The 17,927-nt window shown below is 40.5% G+C and overlaps 1 protein-coding gene across 1 annotated transcript in view; it reads right to left on the bottom strand.

Annotated features, from left to right (window-relative positions):
• Positions 1 to 17,443, bottom strand: part of LOC108554871 (protein bric-a-brac 1) — a 169,358-nt gene extending 151,915 nt beyond the window's left edge. The window contains exon 1 of the mRNA XM_017910279.1: positions 17,372 to 17,443. The gene's annotated coding sequence lies outside the window, so the exon portion shown is untranslated. The remainder of the gene's footprint in view (positions 1 to 17,371) is intronic.
• Positions 17,444 to 17,927: the final 484 nt, after the last annotated feature.

Here is a 17,927-nt window from a genome sequence, read left to right as displayed (position 1 = left end):
CCGCGAAGAATTACCCAAATCGGATCACGATGCAGCTGTTCGAACGCAGCTTCTGTCATTTTTTCGGATATCCACAGCGGAGTTTCTTTTCTCGTTGGATCTCGCGGGGATCAAGGAATCGATGATCGTGTTCAGAACGCAACGGGAATCGACGTCGTATCGTCGTATCGACGGAATTTGAAGTTTTATCGGAAATTTTACGCAATTCGCGATAAGTTGTAAGATACTGCACATGGCGTACAATTTCTTCGATTATTTTGTTTCTCTGTAAACGAGAAAAATTCTTTTGAGAGAGAGAGAAGGAGAGAGAGACAGAGAGATTGATTGCAGCTTGTCCGTTTCCTGTAAAGGAATATTTCTTACGTTGTTAAGCGAATAACTGGAAAGAGAAACTCGACGTGGGTGACGGAGAAAGTAGGAAAAAGTTTGTCGAAAGACAGCATTGTAACTCGAATTTTTCGAATTTTGATTTTATCGGAAATTCGACATTTACTGGGTGCTTTCTATGAAAGATCTTTCTCGTCGAGCTATTGCAAAGAGTGTGCATATATTGATCTTCAAAGGGGGAACAGAAACTTGAAAATTTAAAGATTCTGGGTACACACAGTGTGTGACAAAATTTATTGAATATTTGGGCAAACAAAAATCGTCCGATTATAAATCTAATTTGATTTTGTAGGGGAAGGTTAGTACTATTCAAAGCAGTTAATAAAAATATTGATGAAAAATTAATATGTTTAAAATAATTTCGCGAAAATTGCAAAGGTAGATATTTTATATCCATTTATTTCCGATTATAAATTAAATTTGATTTTATTGAAGAAAGTTAGTACTATTCGAAGCAGTTGGTAGAAATATTGGTAAAAATTAGTATCTTTAAAATAATTTCGCGAAAATTGCAAAAAGGAAAAATTTGTTATGCATTTATTTTCGATTATAAATCAAATTTGATTTTACAGAAGAAAGTTAGTACTATTCAAAGCACTTGGTAGAAATATTGGCAGAAAATCACTATCTTTAGAATAATTTCGCGAAAATTGCAAAGGTAGATATTTTTTATCCATTTATTTCTGATTACAAATGAAATTTTATTTTATAAAAGAAGATTAAAACTATTCAAAGCAATTTATAAAGATATTGGTAAAAATTAGCATCTTTAAAATAATTTCGCGAAAATTGCGAAAAGGAAATATTTTTTATCCATTTATTTTTGATTATAAATCAAATTTGATGTTACAGAAGAAAGTTAGTACTATTCGAAGCAGTTGGTAGAAATATTGGCTGAAAATCAGTATCTATAGAATAATTTCGCGAAAATTGCAAACGTAGATATTTTTCATCCATTTATTTCCAATCATACATCAAATTTGACTTTACAGGGGAAAGTTAGTACTATTCAAAGCAATTATTAAAAATATTCATAGAAAATCAGTATTTCTTAAATAATTTCGCGAAAATTGCAAACATAAATATTCTTTATCCATTTACTTTCGATTATAAATCAAATTTTATTTTACAGGGGAAGATTAGAACTATTCAAAGCAGTTTATAAAAATATTGGTAGAAAATCAGTATCTATCGAATAATTTCGCGAAAATTGCAAACATGGATATTATTTATCCATTTATTTCTCAGATCTTGAATAATAAACGTACTACCAAATTCGGTTGCAGCTTTTCCATTTTCAAAAAAGAAAATCTCATTGACCTGATCTTTCATACCCACATTATCATCTTATCGAGTCCATTTTTCACACGAAGATAAAATAAAAATAAAAATAAAAGCTTGCAGGAAGAAATATAAGCTCTAATTAATATTCCTCCGTATTATCAAGAACCGGGTATACTACATTAGTACACATGAAACATACGCAAACGCAGCATTAATTTCAAGAAAACACAGAAAACCACAGCATGTACAATAATTTCTCCGCGGACTTCGGATAGTATCTTAGATTTCCCGCATTTTCCAGCACAAGATCACGAGATATCTCGTGGAAATCGAAAAATCGCGTATCGAAGTTGCTCGCTAGTTTTTCCCAGCAACAATCGTTATCGCTTTATCAGCCGTGATAGGTGATTCTTCCTAATCTTGCTTAATGCACCGTATCAACTCCGGCAACACAATACCATTATAATAAATTCAATTGTCAATAACATTATCGTCGGTGACATTGCCTAACCCAAATTAAGATACTAATAGAATCGGTACATTATCCCGGGCAGTATGCGCCCATGGATATTCACGAGCCGGCAGGATTAGCAATTTTAGAAAATAAAGAAACACGGGGTATAGAGAATTTCTCAAGCACGCGTGCATCCTATTGCCTGCTTTACGACTCGTTTTAACGAGCATTTCGATAATTCGACGAATAAACTTCGACAAATGACTCACCGGAGGCTCGGATAAATGTCAAAACCGTAAAACGAGGGGATCGCTGGGATCGCCAGGTGGATAATCTCTTCGGCGACTTTCGCGGGGCCCGATCTGCCTGCTCGTGAAACGGTGACGGAAAAATCGGGAGGGTCCAGAACTCGAGAAATACGCGGAGATCGGCACGCGGGGGTAAATACGGTGGGTGGAAAAAATAAAAAAAAAAGATGGTTGGATCTAATTAAACGGCCGCCTTGCAGTGCGTTTCGCGCGTTTTAAACGTATTACCGACATTTAATGGCACGTATCGATTTCGACAGCGATGAATGGCACCGAGAACGCGACGCGTCACGGAGATAGCGGGCGGCTGTGAGTGGAAGCGAGACGGAGCGCGGCGGGCGAGCGCGGGTGCGAGAGAGAGGGCGAGCGCGCGAGCAGGGACGATCTCGCTGCGGTCCGCGAATGACATTTCAGCCCGAACAGCGACGGAGACCGGAAAACCGGGTGGGGAAAAACAAATCTACGGGTCACGCGAATGACGTTTCAACAGTGCGGCCGACTGGAGCAATTACTAACGGAATATTGCGATCATTACGTCTCTATCTGCCACGCGACCCCCGCGCTCTGTCTCGACCACCCCCGGCGCTGCCGGTTTGAAAAAAATGATCGCGTATCGACGCGGCCGGGAGAGACGTCCGCCTCGCGTAGCAGATCGAAAATCATTCGCGGAACGCCGCCAATCAAACCGTTTCCACGTGAAACTTGATTTCGTCCTGCCCTCCGACTCTTCCGCCTCGTCGTCGGTCGCCACCCTACGCCACCCTGCGCCACCCAACGCCACCCAACGCCACCCGTCGCCGGCCGCCAAACGACGACAACCGGCGACCAACTATCCGTTACCTCTATCCTTTTTCCCATCCGTCGGCTCTATTTGTTTCGCCATTTCGATACACGAGCGTTAACCGGATGCTAGGCACCGTCGCGTTTGTCGCCATCCCCCCCGACCCGGTGTTAAGTTATCCCTGCTGACGAGCTTTTAACTTTTAACTCTATCGCGTGCACGCCACGCGCCGGATAAGGTAATTGCCAGGGTGCACTGCTGGTCATAATGTTTGGATTAGAGTATCATTAGAATGCCATCCTAATATATCGACGTATTCGATACGGAGATTATGACCTCCAGTGCGTACTGCTATTATCTTAGCCTGTGCGTCGCGCATCTTAGGGAAGCGTGAAGATGGTATGGGATTCTAAGTAGGAATGATGGTTGATTAAATTGGAGTGGTGTGATAAAAATGAATAAAGTTAAGTTAACATTATAGGTATAGTAATATTAATTTTAGTAAACCGTCTATTTGTTATGAAACGTTCACCATTTTGATTTGTTTCTTAATTCAGGTGTTAGTACCCGAGATGTATTTAATATTTCGATAGAAAGGCATGTATAACACTCAAAAAGTGTACGAATTTGAGGATTTATATGATGGAAATGAATAACAGTATGGGACATAATAATATTAGTTTTAATAAACATTAGGCGCCTGTTTGTCATGATATGTCGACCATTTTGATCCGTTTCCTAATTCAGGTATTAGTACTACGGTTGTATGTAATATTTCGATAGAAAGACATGTGTAACCTCCCAAAAGGGTACGAGTTTCAGGGGTTGTGTGATGAAAATAAATAACAGTACGGGATATAGTAATATTAGTTTTAATAAACATTAGGCGTCTGTTTGTCATGATATGTCGACCATTTTGATTTGTTTCCTAATTCAGGTATTAGTAATCGACTTGTATTTAATATTTTGACAGGAAGACGTCTTAAACCCAAAAATAATATCATACAGTACACGATATTTTTCATTCAAGAAAACACATCTACGATAGAGAGAAAATCGACTATCGATCTATGATATTACGCGACCATAATTACCTATTTAACAAATTTTAATATGCATAAAATTACAAGAATTTCCAAAATTTTTATCCAATTTTCTTCTGGATAAAATAAATATATAGGGGTTAATTAAAATCAAATTGTGAACACATTGCACTACAATTTCGAGTCTAACTCGTTGCGAGTTCTTCGCATCGAATCGAATATTTAACATAGGTAAAAATCGTCAATGAATTCTCAAAATTTGGAATAGATATATAGTGGTTAACTATTATAACAAACATTATCTCCACGTATTATTGTTCACCCATAATTAAATTGTAGTACAAGTGGTTAAGGAATTCTAATAACCATTTCGCTCGTAAAGAAACCTCGGAAAACCTTGCGTATCTACAATTTACATCAAACCCATTAGGATAAAAATTCTAAGCAAAAATACTCCACGAATCACAACTCGAAATAAAACTTGCTTAACCCTTTATACTGCAATTTCGAGTGAAACTTATTGCGAGCTCTTCATATAAAATTTCGTGGCATTTAACATACATAAAATTCGTCAAAGAATTTCTAAAATTTGGAATAGATATATAGTGGTTAAATAAAATCAAACGCTACCTAGACGTATAATTTTTCACCCATAATTAAATTGCAGTACAAGTGGTTAAGGAATTCTAATAACCATTTCGCTCATAAAGAAACCTCGGTAGATCTCGCGTATCTAAAATTTACTTCAAACCTAATAGGACAAAAATTCGAAGCAAAAATAATTCTCGAATCGCAACTCGAAATAAGACTTAACATAGACCATTGCACTAAAATTTCAAGTCTAACTTGTCACGAGTTCTTCGCATCGAATCTCGTGACATTTAACAAACATAAAATTCGTCAAATTTCTAAAATTCGGAGTCGGTAATATAGTAGCAATATAATGATAATTTTTCACAATTAAATCATAGTACAAATGATTAAGTAATTCTAATAACCATTTCGCTCGTAAAGAAATCTCGGAAAACCTTGCGTATCTACAATTTCCTTCAAATCCTCGAGCAAAAATACAAGATCCTAGAAAAATCTCGACTCGATATCACAGGCATCCTGATCGGATCCGAGGGGCTGATTTCTAGGGTTCGCTCGGTACCAACATGGCGCGACGGCCGTCGAAAAGCGCGCGAACGCGGCCGCCGCGAGTGTCGCGTATAATCTGGCATTCGCATCGGAATTATCTAGCCAAGCACTGCGGAACGGTGTTTAGAGCCGTTGAAACGTCGTTCATCGTGAACGGCCACGTTTGAAATGAACGGTATCTCGACGAGCTGCCGCCTCTTATCTCCTTCGATTATGATTATGAATCGATAACCCGTGGCAAGAATGTGAGCAGATGCACGTACGTCCGACTCGCGTGTGCTTCCCGGTAAATCGTGAGAACTCCGATCTCTCGAAACCCCGATATATCTTTTATCGGGACCCCCCACTATATCTCCCACGTTGTCTTTTTTCTTTCTCTCTCTCTCTCTGTCTCGTTACCCGATAATCACTTCGTACAGTTGATTTGGGAACGGGACCGGCTACGCGGACCGATCGCGGCTTATGCAAATTTCTCGCCTCGTTCTCACGGCGATCCGCGGCTATCGCGGGAACAATTCTATTTTATCTTATCTAGGATCTATCGAACGCAGACGTTTAAAAATATTTCGCTGGAATTTAATCGCATCGCCGATGTCGCTGCGCCGCTTTCTCACCGCGGAAAACACTCTCTCAAGATTTCCATAAGCTTTCCCGATTCGTTCCGATTTTCTCAAATTTTCCATGGATTAACCGCACTTTGCCGTCGGCGCGGTTACACGTGTATGAATAATTTCGCGAAAATTTATACGCGCAGTGATTATTTATGTTAGAAACCTACCGTGGTCAAATAACCGGTGAATGGAAAGGAAGTAGAAGTTTTAAAAAATAGAATAACGGGAGATATCGAGAAAATAATTATACGTGTGTTTGAAGAAAAATGGAGAAAGACGAGTGGTTATGGTGGATAACGCAATGAAAGCTTGGAAAATTGTGATTTAGGCTATGGTAGGTTTAGTGTTAAATGTCTCGTTTGTTGCATAGGTCGCACAATTTTTGGAAGAAAAATGGTCATAAATTACTTAGCACTATGGTTATTTTTGTATGGTGGAAGTTGTTGCGAATTAACATAGGAAGACAGATATTAACGCCGAAATTGGCAATGAAAGCTTAGAAAACGGTGACTTACAATTAGATTGTTGTAGGTTTACTGTTGAATTCTCATTTGTTGCACAGGTTATCCAATTTTTGGAAGAAAAATGGTCATAAATTACTTAGAACTATGGTTATTTTTGAAACTTGCAAGTTATCGCGAATTAACATAGGGATGGAGATATTAACACCGAAATTGGCGAAATTTTTGTGTATTTTCTGCGATTTATAGCTGGACGATCCAAAATTATCACTGTGTTGCTAATTCCATTTTTATTTCTTTGAATTTAATTTAATTTCTTTATTTCGTATACACTAATGGGATCTACTACCCGTAAATTATTATTAAATAAATAAATAAATAAATATTTGGAGGTGGGACTAAAAATGTCCCACCATGCATTACGGTGGGACACTTTTATTCCCAGCGTGCCCCAAAGAGTTAACACGTTGACTGCTATGGTGGTCATCAGTGACCTTGTCTCCTGAGTAGACCTATGCTGGTCACCAGTGTTTAATGATGCTAATTTTTTAAACTTATATTTGTTTTATTCCAACCAGATTTTGAATATTTGAACAACGTAAATAAATCCAGAATAAATAAATATTTCAAGATGGGGCTACAAATGTCAAACCATGCATTACGGTGCATCAAAAAGGTGGGACACTTTTAATCCCAGTGTACTCCAAAGAGTTAACACATTGACTGCTATGGTGGTCACCTCTGTTTCATGATGCTAATTTTTTAAATTTACATTTATTCTATTCCAACCAATTTTTTAATACTTAAACAACGTAAATAAATCGGGAACTTGGAATAAAGACATTAATAATTCGCTATATTACCATATTTTTCGTTTTACCATATTATTTCATAATTTATCATTATATCCTAAAATGAAAAATTTTATCGTGACTCCCTGATATAAATATAACAAAATTCGTGTGTGACATTGAAATTATTAATCCTGTACCGAATTGTTTCATAAACTATAATGGCTACGAACTATAACGAATTTTCTGTGCAAGTAATATGCTATTTTAATCAAAATCCAGTCGAATATTTTTACATTTCCACATTTCTAATCAGCCTCGCGTTAACAATCGCTTAAAGTAAGACAATTTTCAACCTGTTAACCGGGAAGGACGTGTTATCTCGTTGATGAGCGTTACTTTACGACTTTCTTCGTTTTAACGAAAAGGAACGAGTTACACGAGTGTTTGAATTAAAATCGAGTCGGGAAAAATTCATTCTACCTGGAAGATTCTTTACTCCGCGATTATAGTAGCTTGCCGATAATAATTTACTCGGTTAACAGGTTGGAATTGTCGCGTACGCGTGATTGTCCGCTTTTCGGACTTGTTTGCGCGAGGCGAAATAAATCGGAACCGCCGAAATTTGATTAAAACCAAGCCTCTGCGTTTTGCCGCTTTAACGCGGCCCGGATGATGTTTATTTGCCGTAATCGGTGTTACCATAACGACGGATAAAAATATAAGCGTGCCGCTACATTTGCCTACGGACATGAGCAATTTTTATCGGCAGTTGTCGGGAGAACCAGCTTCGACGTATCGATGCGTCACTCGCGAAGATGGCGGGTGTGTCTTTGACGCATCTGTACGTCATCCGTCGCGAACGGGTTAAGTATTTCCTACGAAGCGACCTTAACTTCTGCATATCGATCAGAACTGGGGAAACTATGGAAAGCTGTCGCGTTTTAATTCGGTCAGCGGAAATTTCACGTCGCGAGTGTGTCTAGTGACAAATTACGTCGTTACCCTCTGTGAGTTAGGACAATTTTATTTACTGTAGTATTTTGGACTCTTTGAGAGTGGTATTATTCTATTACTTTGCAATGATGGTAGCACATATGTAATAGTAATGTGACATATTGTAATAATGGTGAAATTTCGCGTTGCGAGTGAGTCTAGTGATAAATTACTTTGTTACCCTCTGTGACTTAGAACAATTTTATTTACTGTAGCATTTTGGATTTTTTGATCGTGGTACTATTGAATTACTTTGTAATGATGGTAATATATATGTAATATATGTAACAATAATGTGACATATATTGTAATAATGGTGAAATTTCGCGTCGCGAGTGAGTCTAGTGATAAATTACTTTGTTACCCTCTGTGACTTGGAACAATTTTATTTACTGTAGCATTTGGGATTTTTTGATCGTGGTATTATTGTATTACATTGTAATAATGGTGCAACATATATTACAATAATATGTGATATATGTAATAATAATGTAACATATATGGTGAAATTTCACATTGCGAGTGAATTTAGTGACGAATTACATCGTTAATGCTTTGCAACTTAGGACAATTTTATCTACTATAGTATTTTCGATTTTTTGATCACGGTAACATTCTATTACTTTGTAACAATGATGTAACATATATGATAACAATGGTATATTGTTATATAAATATAACTGTGATATAATAAAAATGGTAATCACGATAATGATAATAATGATAATAACAATACATTACAATATATATTTTTGTATACATATATGTACTCTCATAGTTACAAACTACATGTGTAATTTCTATTGGACTTTAACACTAGAATTACCAAAGTAGTCAAAATGACTTGTTTCGGATATTTTATTTTCACAATCTCTGAGAACCAATGAACTGCTTTCGACAAAATTTGTGCTTGCTTGTATTCAGATCGAAACATAATTGTTTATAATTATTCATCTTCCTCGTACTCCAATTATTTTTATTTTTGTAAAATATAAGTCATTACTTGTTACAGGTCGGTAGTCCTGGTGTTAAATTGAGGCAAGGATCAGTAATAGGGCATAATATTTTTCTCTCAAAAGGAAAGAAGATTTCAGGTACAGAGGGTTGACGATAAATGAAGAAAATTAGAAGAAAATCGCGTAATGATCAAACTCCAAATTTCTTTGACCTTTTGTACAGTGATTTAATTATTAAGGGAAATTGCGTGTTGTAATACAGAGGGTTGACGATAAATGAAGAAAATTAGAAGAAAATCGCGTAATGATCAATTTCCAAATTTCTTTGACCCCTTGCAACGTGGTTTAGTCGTTAAGAGAAATTGTGTCATAAAGACGTCTTGTTTTAGTTAAATATTACATATATAATTCGTTCAGAGTAAAATGTAACAAGGTTTCACGTCTTCACGCATCTTAAAACACGTTAAGTATAATTTTAGTCGTGCGACGAGTATAGTTCGTATGTGCGAAGTTTGGCAGGAAAAACGAATGACGATGTAGACTCGTCATCATAGTACAAGAAATATAGACGAGTTAATTTCTCAATGAACAATCTCTGCTCCGTCGCAAGGTGACAGAGACGTCTCAAGATTTCCCAATTTCCCGAATTTCTCGAGTTTTCCTACACCGTCATAGAGCAATAAGATCGCCTAAATAGCGACGTTTAATAATTAGCTTGGAACTGTGGCAAAACAGGAAAAAGATTCTCAAAATTCTCAAAACTTTTCAACAGTTTAGCAAACCATCTCGAGAATAATTTTCAAATTTCTCTTAAGAATCAATTTTTATATTTCCCCATTTTCTAATGGTCAACCATGTCATCTTAAGAGTAATTTCCAAATTTCCCTTGAGAATCAATTTTTAAATTTCGCTCATTTCGTATCGTCATACATTAAAAAATCGCGTGAACATCAATTCATAAATTAATAATCACCCTCTATATCACCACGAAGTAAAAAATCTCTTAAGAATAAATTTTTTAATTTCTCTAAATTTTCAATGGGCTACTAAATCATTTTAAGAATAATTTCCAAATTTCTCTCATCTCGTAGATTAAAAAATCGCAAGAAGATAAATTCCCAAATCAATAATCAATTTCTATATCACCATGAAATAAAAAACCTCTTAAGCATCAATTTCTTAATATCTCCAATTTTTCAATGGTTAACCAAATCGACTCAAAAATAATTTCCAAATTTCTCTCACTTCGTATCGTTGTAGATTAAAAAATCGCATGAACATCAATTTCCAAATCAATAATCAACCTCTAGATCATCATAAAATAAAATTTTTTAAGAATCTATTTGTAAATTTTTCCAATTTTCTAATGGTCAATCAGATTGTTTCAAGAATAATTTCCATATTTCCCTATTCTCGTATTGTCTTAACTTAAAAAATCACCTAAAGATGAATTTCCAAGTCAATAATCAATCTCTGAATCACCAGACAGTAATAAAACCTTCTAAAATGCAGTTTTAAAATCTTCCTAATTTTCCAACAGTTATAACCTGTGAAAAATAGTCCCAGAATAAATCACGAAAATTTCTCTATCCTCGTATCATCATACTTAACCCCTAAACCTACCACAATCAGTAAAAACTCGTCCAAAAAATTCTCTACCAACCTGTATTACCAATAAATTTACCACGACGAATCAAATGATCGTTAAACGAAGAATTAACCCTTTGCACTCGACGATTTTTTCGTTACAGGAAAATAATAATTTGAAGACTTTCTGCCATAAGGTCACCGATATTTCTAAAACGAAAAATAAGAAATCGTATGCAATTTAAGATGTAGAATTATTTTACTTCGATATTCCACGCGTCGTTGGTTAATTGTAAATTTGATATATTAATTAACATCCATCTTTAGAATCTGATTAAATGATGACTGAGATGCACCTCTCGGGTGCAAAGGGTTAAACTAAGAAAACCTTCGAAAGCTTCAAAAATCCGAATGCGAAATTAAAAATGAAGAATTTGAAAGGTACCACTCGAACCATTGTACGTTCCCCGTGAAAAAAATCGCCGAAAGACTGGTGCAATCGAAGCATGATTGAAAAACGGAAAGAAATGTGCGAAATCCGTGAACTCTGGCGATGGTTAACGACCCGACGCGACGACTCGAACAGCCGTCCCACGAATACCTCTGCGTGCCGATCGGTCCAGAAAACGGAGAAAATACCGGGTGGTTCTCTTTCGTAACGGTCGGGTCGTCGCTATTTTTGCGTTTCCACAAAACGCGTGCCCGGCCGTGTGCCTCTAGTTCGGCGCGCCTCCGCGAAACGCATGATTTACAGCGTGTAGCGAACAGCTGATCCGTCCGACACGCTTCCGAATCTATTTAACACTAGAACTACCGATCTTTAGTGGGCACCTAACTATAAGGTGCACAGATTATAGTCATTTCAGCGGTACGATGAAATATGAGTGAATATATTAATCACAATTCTTTCTTAATACGAGTTGGTACCAATTTTATTCTGAAATCAGCATACGTATGTATTCGGTGATTGCAAAAAGGAAAATTCTGGGACCAGTCATTTGGACTGGGTTGGTAGTTCTAGTGTTAACGCGTAGGCATAGGCGTCCTGACAACGAGCTGCCAACGTTAACACTCGCCCCCTGTCTGTTCTACGCTTTTTCTACGAAATCTCTCGAACTTTCGAAGAAGCAAGCGGAAAGAAGTTGGCCGCTTCTTCGTCCGTCTCTTAGACTTCCGCGGCCTGCGGAGGAATTTAATTCCCTTCCTCTTCTCTCCGTTCCGCGCCACGCGGATGGAACGGCGATGGCCGACGGGGAAAAAGCGAAATTAGAAGCGGTAAACGTAATTACTCTGCCCTGAATTCTGATAAGATCGTTTATGCGTGGCCGTTTAATAGATTCGACAGCGGTACCGTTACCACGGCTAATATCTGCTACTTTGTTCGGCTCGTCTGCCCGGTGAATCGCGCGGAATGCAAAAGGTCCGCGAAAGACTCCGGCAATTACATACGGTATATGTAACGCGGAGTACCGCGGGCTAAATAAAGATGCAACGTGCTATAGAAAGGTACGATTTCGAGATCCTCGAGTTAAGCGGCATGCGGTTCCGAGTTCGAGATATCGCTTTTCGAGACCTCGCGAGCAGATATTAAGCCGCGGACAATGAAGCCGCCATGTTGGATGACGGACGTTAGACTTTCGAAACTCTTGGACGATACTGGCTCGTCCCTGCCTTTTTCTACTTTCTTTCCAACAAACTCTCTCGTATTTTTCTACTGACATCATGAGACATCGTGCGGAGTACGAGAAGTCTGTCAAGTATAGCTTGTCACGTGAGAATGGTATATTTCGTGGATTTGATATGTGAAACTAGGTATCGTAGGCTTGACGATACAAATTTATTTACCTAAATTTCAATTAAAAATATAGTTCGTTCTTTCATATTTCGATTTATTAACCTTTTACAGTCGAGAGGCGAATCAAATATAAAATTACCTAACGATGTACGAAATGTCGAAGAAAAATAATTCTACGTCTTAATTTGCATGATTCCTCATTTACCATTTTTAGAATAGCGTCGACTCTATGACAGAAGATCTTCGAATTACTATTTTTCTGGAACGAAAAAGTCGTCGAGTGCAAAGGGTTAAGCTTTCCTAACCTCTTTACTCGTCGATCGTTTGACAGATCGCGAGAGGACTATCGTAGAAAAGTGTAATAGAAAGACAAATTTGCACGAAACAGTACGAAATGAGAATAATATATTTCTTGGTATTGATATATGAAATTAGGTATCGTAGGTTCCACGATACGTATTAATTTACCTAAATTTCGATTAAAAATATATTTCGTTCTTTCATATCTAGGCTTACCCTGTTTCTATTGTATTTAGCTTTCCTAACCTCTTTACTCGTCGATCGTTTGACAGATCGCGAGAAGACTATCGTAGAAAAGTGTAATCGAAAAACAAATTTGCACGAAACAATTCGAAATAAGAAAAATATATTTCTTGGCATTAATATATCAAATCAGGTATCGTTAAATCTATCAAGCATCGTAGGTTTGACGATACATATTAATTTACCTAAATTTCAATTAAAAATATATTTCGTTCTTTCATATCTGGGCTTACCCCGTTTCTATTAAGTTTTCCTAACCTCTTTACTCGTGGATCGTTCTACTAATCGCGAGAGGACTATCGCAGGAAAGTACAATCGAAAGGCAAATTTGCAAGTAACAGTTCGAAATGAGAATAATATATTTCGTGGATTTGATATATCAAATTAGGTATCGTTAGATCTATCAAGCAACATTTGACGTTGATACATATCTATTTATCTCAATTTCGATTATAAATTCTGCTGTTAATACGTACATTTCGTTCTTCCATATCTTGTCTTACCCCCTTTCTATTTAGCTTTCCTAACCTCGTTACTCGTCGATCGTTCGATTAATCGCGAGAAGACTATCGCAGGAAAATACAATCGAAAGGCAAATTTGCAAGTAACAATTCGAAATGAGAATAATATATTTCTTGGATTTGATATATCAAATTAGGCATCGTAGGTTTGGCGATACATATTTATTTACGTAAATTTCGATTAAAAATTCTGCTGTTAATACGTACATTTCGTTCTTCCATATCTCGTCTTACCCCGTTTCCGTCAAACGTTCCTAACCTCTTTACTCGTCGCTCGTTCGACCAATGGCGAGAGGTCTATCGCAGGAAAGTGTAATCGAAAGCCAAATTTGCGCGTAACAGCTCGAAATATATTTCCACGTTGGTTTTTCGTTTGCCAAAGTCAAACTAGCGCGGCAGTTTCGAAGGACAAGTTTCCCGATTCCGTGACGACGAAACGTAACTTTCCCGTCGTCGAATTTCTCAACTCGACGAATACCGTTTCGCGTAACACGTAGCACCGTGTCAACGTAAAAAGGGCAATACGCTGCCACCGTACGAATAGCCGCGTATATCGCGGCAGATTTTCCTGATTTATTCGGCCGCGTAGAAAGTGAATTCGCGGAGAGTGTGTGGACTCTAACTTGGTACACGTTTCCCAAGCGAACGTCGCGCCGCTTGCACCGCCGCCAACGAGCGCGCGATTTTCGTAGCGGACGAAAGTGCTTTCTAAACGCATCGCGGCGACCGAACGTTGGCCCGATCGACGTTCCCTCTCGCGTCCGTTTCTTTCAGCGATACGCGGCCGATGGGAGATTAGTTAGCCGCTTGATCGGTAACGGTAAAAATTGCAGAGAGTTGTCGAGCGGCGCGAGGAATCGCGCAATGAAGGAATCGCGATGAGTTTCGCGGCGAAACGATATTTTCGCTGGCGTCACCCTGTATAGAGCGTGCCGCGAGCGATTTCCTTCGGAGATCTTCAATGTCACGTACGCGTCGATAACGCGAAAATCCGCGTGGGGACGGAGCGCGCGTGCGGCATCACGGACGCGGCAACTTGGTGGAAAATTCGCGGAACTTCCCGGAAAGCAATGAGCCGCGACAATTTCAACGCGTAACGATCGTTAAACGTGCAACGGTATATAGGTGCGTGTATGTGCGTAGGGCGAGACGGATGGACGCAATATAGAGGCAACGGAGAAACGGCGACGGGAAGACGTGGTTGAAGAGAGACGGCTAAAATTGCAACGAGACGGATAGAGAGAGAAAAAGTGGGCGACAGAGACGGCGTGCGGGCGAGAGAGACCGACAGAGAGACGGTGGACGGTGCGAGAAGGAAAGTGCTACAGCACGCGACCTTCACGAAACGTCAAACGTCTATGCTGTTTAGCATGCAGGGCCGTACGACTGAAAGAGGTTTACCCACGCTCTCGCCCTGATTACCTTCTCTCTTTCCCAACGGAAACTACTGAAACTACTGCCTCTCGTGGATCCCGCGCTCCTTTTCGCCGATGTCGTCGACGTCGTCGTCGTCGTCGTCATCGAGGGAATTGCGTTTAGTCACGGTAACTGTAATTCCGTATTTCGAAACGGGGCGCCGCGCCGGTTTCTCGACGAACTAGAAATCACACGAGGTTTCGAAGCTCGAACGGCAGATGTTGATCGACTTTATCATTAGCGGACGACTGGTCTCGCGTGTCGGTTAAAATTGAACGATCGTGGGCGAGTACGAGTCACAGGAATTTCGAGCTGTCAATAAACAGACGTGTCCGCGAAGTGGCTAGAAGACGCGGGGAAATGGCGTGACAACGTGACACGCGAGACTAACCGTTACGATTCTCGCGGTTCAGAGGAAAATCGTCTACCTGATCCCCCGCGAAGATTATTTTTTCTCTCTCTCTCTCTCTCTCTCTCTCTCTCTCTCTCTCTCTTTCGCTCTCTCCCTCTCTCTCGCTCTCGCTCTCTCTGGCATTCAGCTTTTTTTGGTCGCTCACCCAAAAAGCGGTGCTCACCGATCGCCCACTTGACTGGCGTCGTCCTCCAAAAATCTCGGCTTACTCTCCCGACGCACGTGTGATATTTTCGTCCCGCCGTTGGCGGCTCACGGAACACGCACTCTTTGCCTCACGTTTCGCTTCAACACCAATATCGAGACGCGTTTCTCGTTCTACGGAACCACGACGGCCGCCTCGCGTCCTTTTCCTCGTTCCATCCAATCCGATCCAGCATCGTCGTTCGTGACTCGTTTTCGTACATACACGACGAAGAAGGTCGGTATAGCGAACGCGATAGACTCACTTATCGCGCGCTTCACAGCGAACAGACCGCGCCACCGTGTACAGGTTAGGTAGCTCGTAGGTTAGGAACTTTATAACGTACTTTCGGCCAACATTTCGGAAGCTGTCACCGCTGACATCTCTCTCCGGCTGTCGTTGCGAGATGCATCGTCGGTACGTTCACCAAGTATATACGTGTTTACGCTGTCTCACGATGCGTGTTTTGCCGACGCACTCCAAAGATCCCTCGCTCTTCGTAACTTTCGCACGAACCGCGTCCCGGCCACGAAATTCCACGGGAATCTTCCTCTACGTCAATGCTCTGCTTTTAATCGGTCACACCGACCACGTCCGACCGACGTTGCTTTCGTTTAGTGCGTTTAACTTTTGTTTACTTTTCTCCGCGATCACGCCGTTCCACGCCGATATGCTTTCCCGATTGATTCGCGTCGCGGCTAAGCGGTGGCAATAGGTTTTTTACCAACCGATGGATCGTCGATGATGTATCGATAGAGTCGCGCACTGTCGCGGCGATCAGTCGCGTTCTTCACTTTCCACTTGTCACGTGTCTCCGTGTATCGATGCGCGGCGTAACGAATTTTTCCTGTTCGGCCTATCGCTCGTGCCAACAACGTTCCGAGTCGCTTTTCGAAGCGTTCCAAGTGATTCACGCGTGTTAATTAGCGCGTACGATACGAGCGCGACTCGGTACGTCGCGAACACTTGGATTCCCGGCATGACAGGGACAAAGAACGATCCGTGTGCGGAAGGAACGGAAGAAACTGCCGAAACATAGGCGTCGCACGCGTACGAATGGTTGGAAAATGTTTGCCAAAAGTTAAACGGCACAAGGTCGGGCAACGTCGAACGTGGTTACGATGCGTTGCGAGAAACGATTCACGATCCACTGACGTCCGCGCCACGGTAACTGTCAACCGTGGGATTTCACGTGTCTCGGGCGCGCTGTTCGGCCGACAGAGACACGTTCTCGTTGGAAAATCCAATGATCGTGCACGCGATCCGCTCGCGGGTGCAAAGTGCGTGTTCCGTGTCCTGCCCGTGTTCGTGTTCGTGTTCTTTTCTTTTTCGCGAATCGCAACCGATGGAACCGAAGAAAATCGTGGTTGACCCGGTGCTCTCTCTCCCTCTCTCTCTCTCTCGCTCTCTCGTTCCCTCTTTCTTTCTTTCTCTCTCCGCTTTTTCCACGGGCATCGCTCGTGACAGCGAACAGCAGCGGCGACAACAACAACAACAGTAGCAGTAGCAGCCAGTGTCGTGAAATGTAACAGGAACGGGCACGAACGAGGAAAAAAAACTTCTTCACACCCCCGAGAAAGTGTTTCGTGGTGAAAATAAAAAAAATAAAAAAAACGAGAAACGTGTATCACAGAACGCCGCCGACAATTGCACGCACTTGGAGCCACGAATTCGAATGGACACTCGCATAGAAATATTTACCTTGCTACATGTAAAATGAATAGAGAGCCTGCCTGAATCGAACGAAGGAAGGCTCAACCGGCCCACTGTGACGTCGCCGGCCTACTGTCAGCTCAGCGCTCGCTCGGCCCCGCGGTCAACTAACCTACCGTGTTCGCCGCGCAGACTTTACCGACAAAATAAATCGATTCGGCACCGCCCACGCGCATAATTCGCCCACGATAAATCCTATTCGGTCGTATAACTATTTTACGTGCAGGTTCCGCGCCGATATCGTAATTTTACCAATATCTAATGTCGCTTCAGTCGCTGGCTTGACTAGCGTAGTAGTCAGGTGTGAAACGCTCACGCGCACAGCCACACATACAGAGACGGCGCACGTTTCCCTCGCAGATCTCGCGATTCGTAGAGCCATAGGCGTCGTTGGACCAAAAAAACTCTTGTTCGTCGTGTTAAGGGCGGGAGGGGAGAGCGTGTAAGAATATCAAACGCATTGACGTCTTACGCAGCGCGGAAGGTAATTATTTCAGACGTACTTTGCCGCACGGCTGACCTCGAAATTAGAAATTTCGCACGG

The sequence above is a fragment of the Eufriesea mexicana genome, unplaced genomic scaffold, assembly GCF_001483705.2.
Source record: "Eufriesea mexicana isolate 0111107269 unplaced genomic scaffold, ASM148370v2 scaffold89, whole genome shotgun sequence".
In the NCBI taxonomy this organism is placed as follows: domain Eukaryota; kingdom Metazoa; phylum Arthropoda; class Insecta; order Hymenoptera; family Apidae; genus Eufriesea; species Eufriesea mexicana.
Note: the sequence above shows the minus strand (reverse complement) of the source record. Positions and strands in the feature narration are given on the sequence as shown.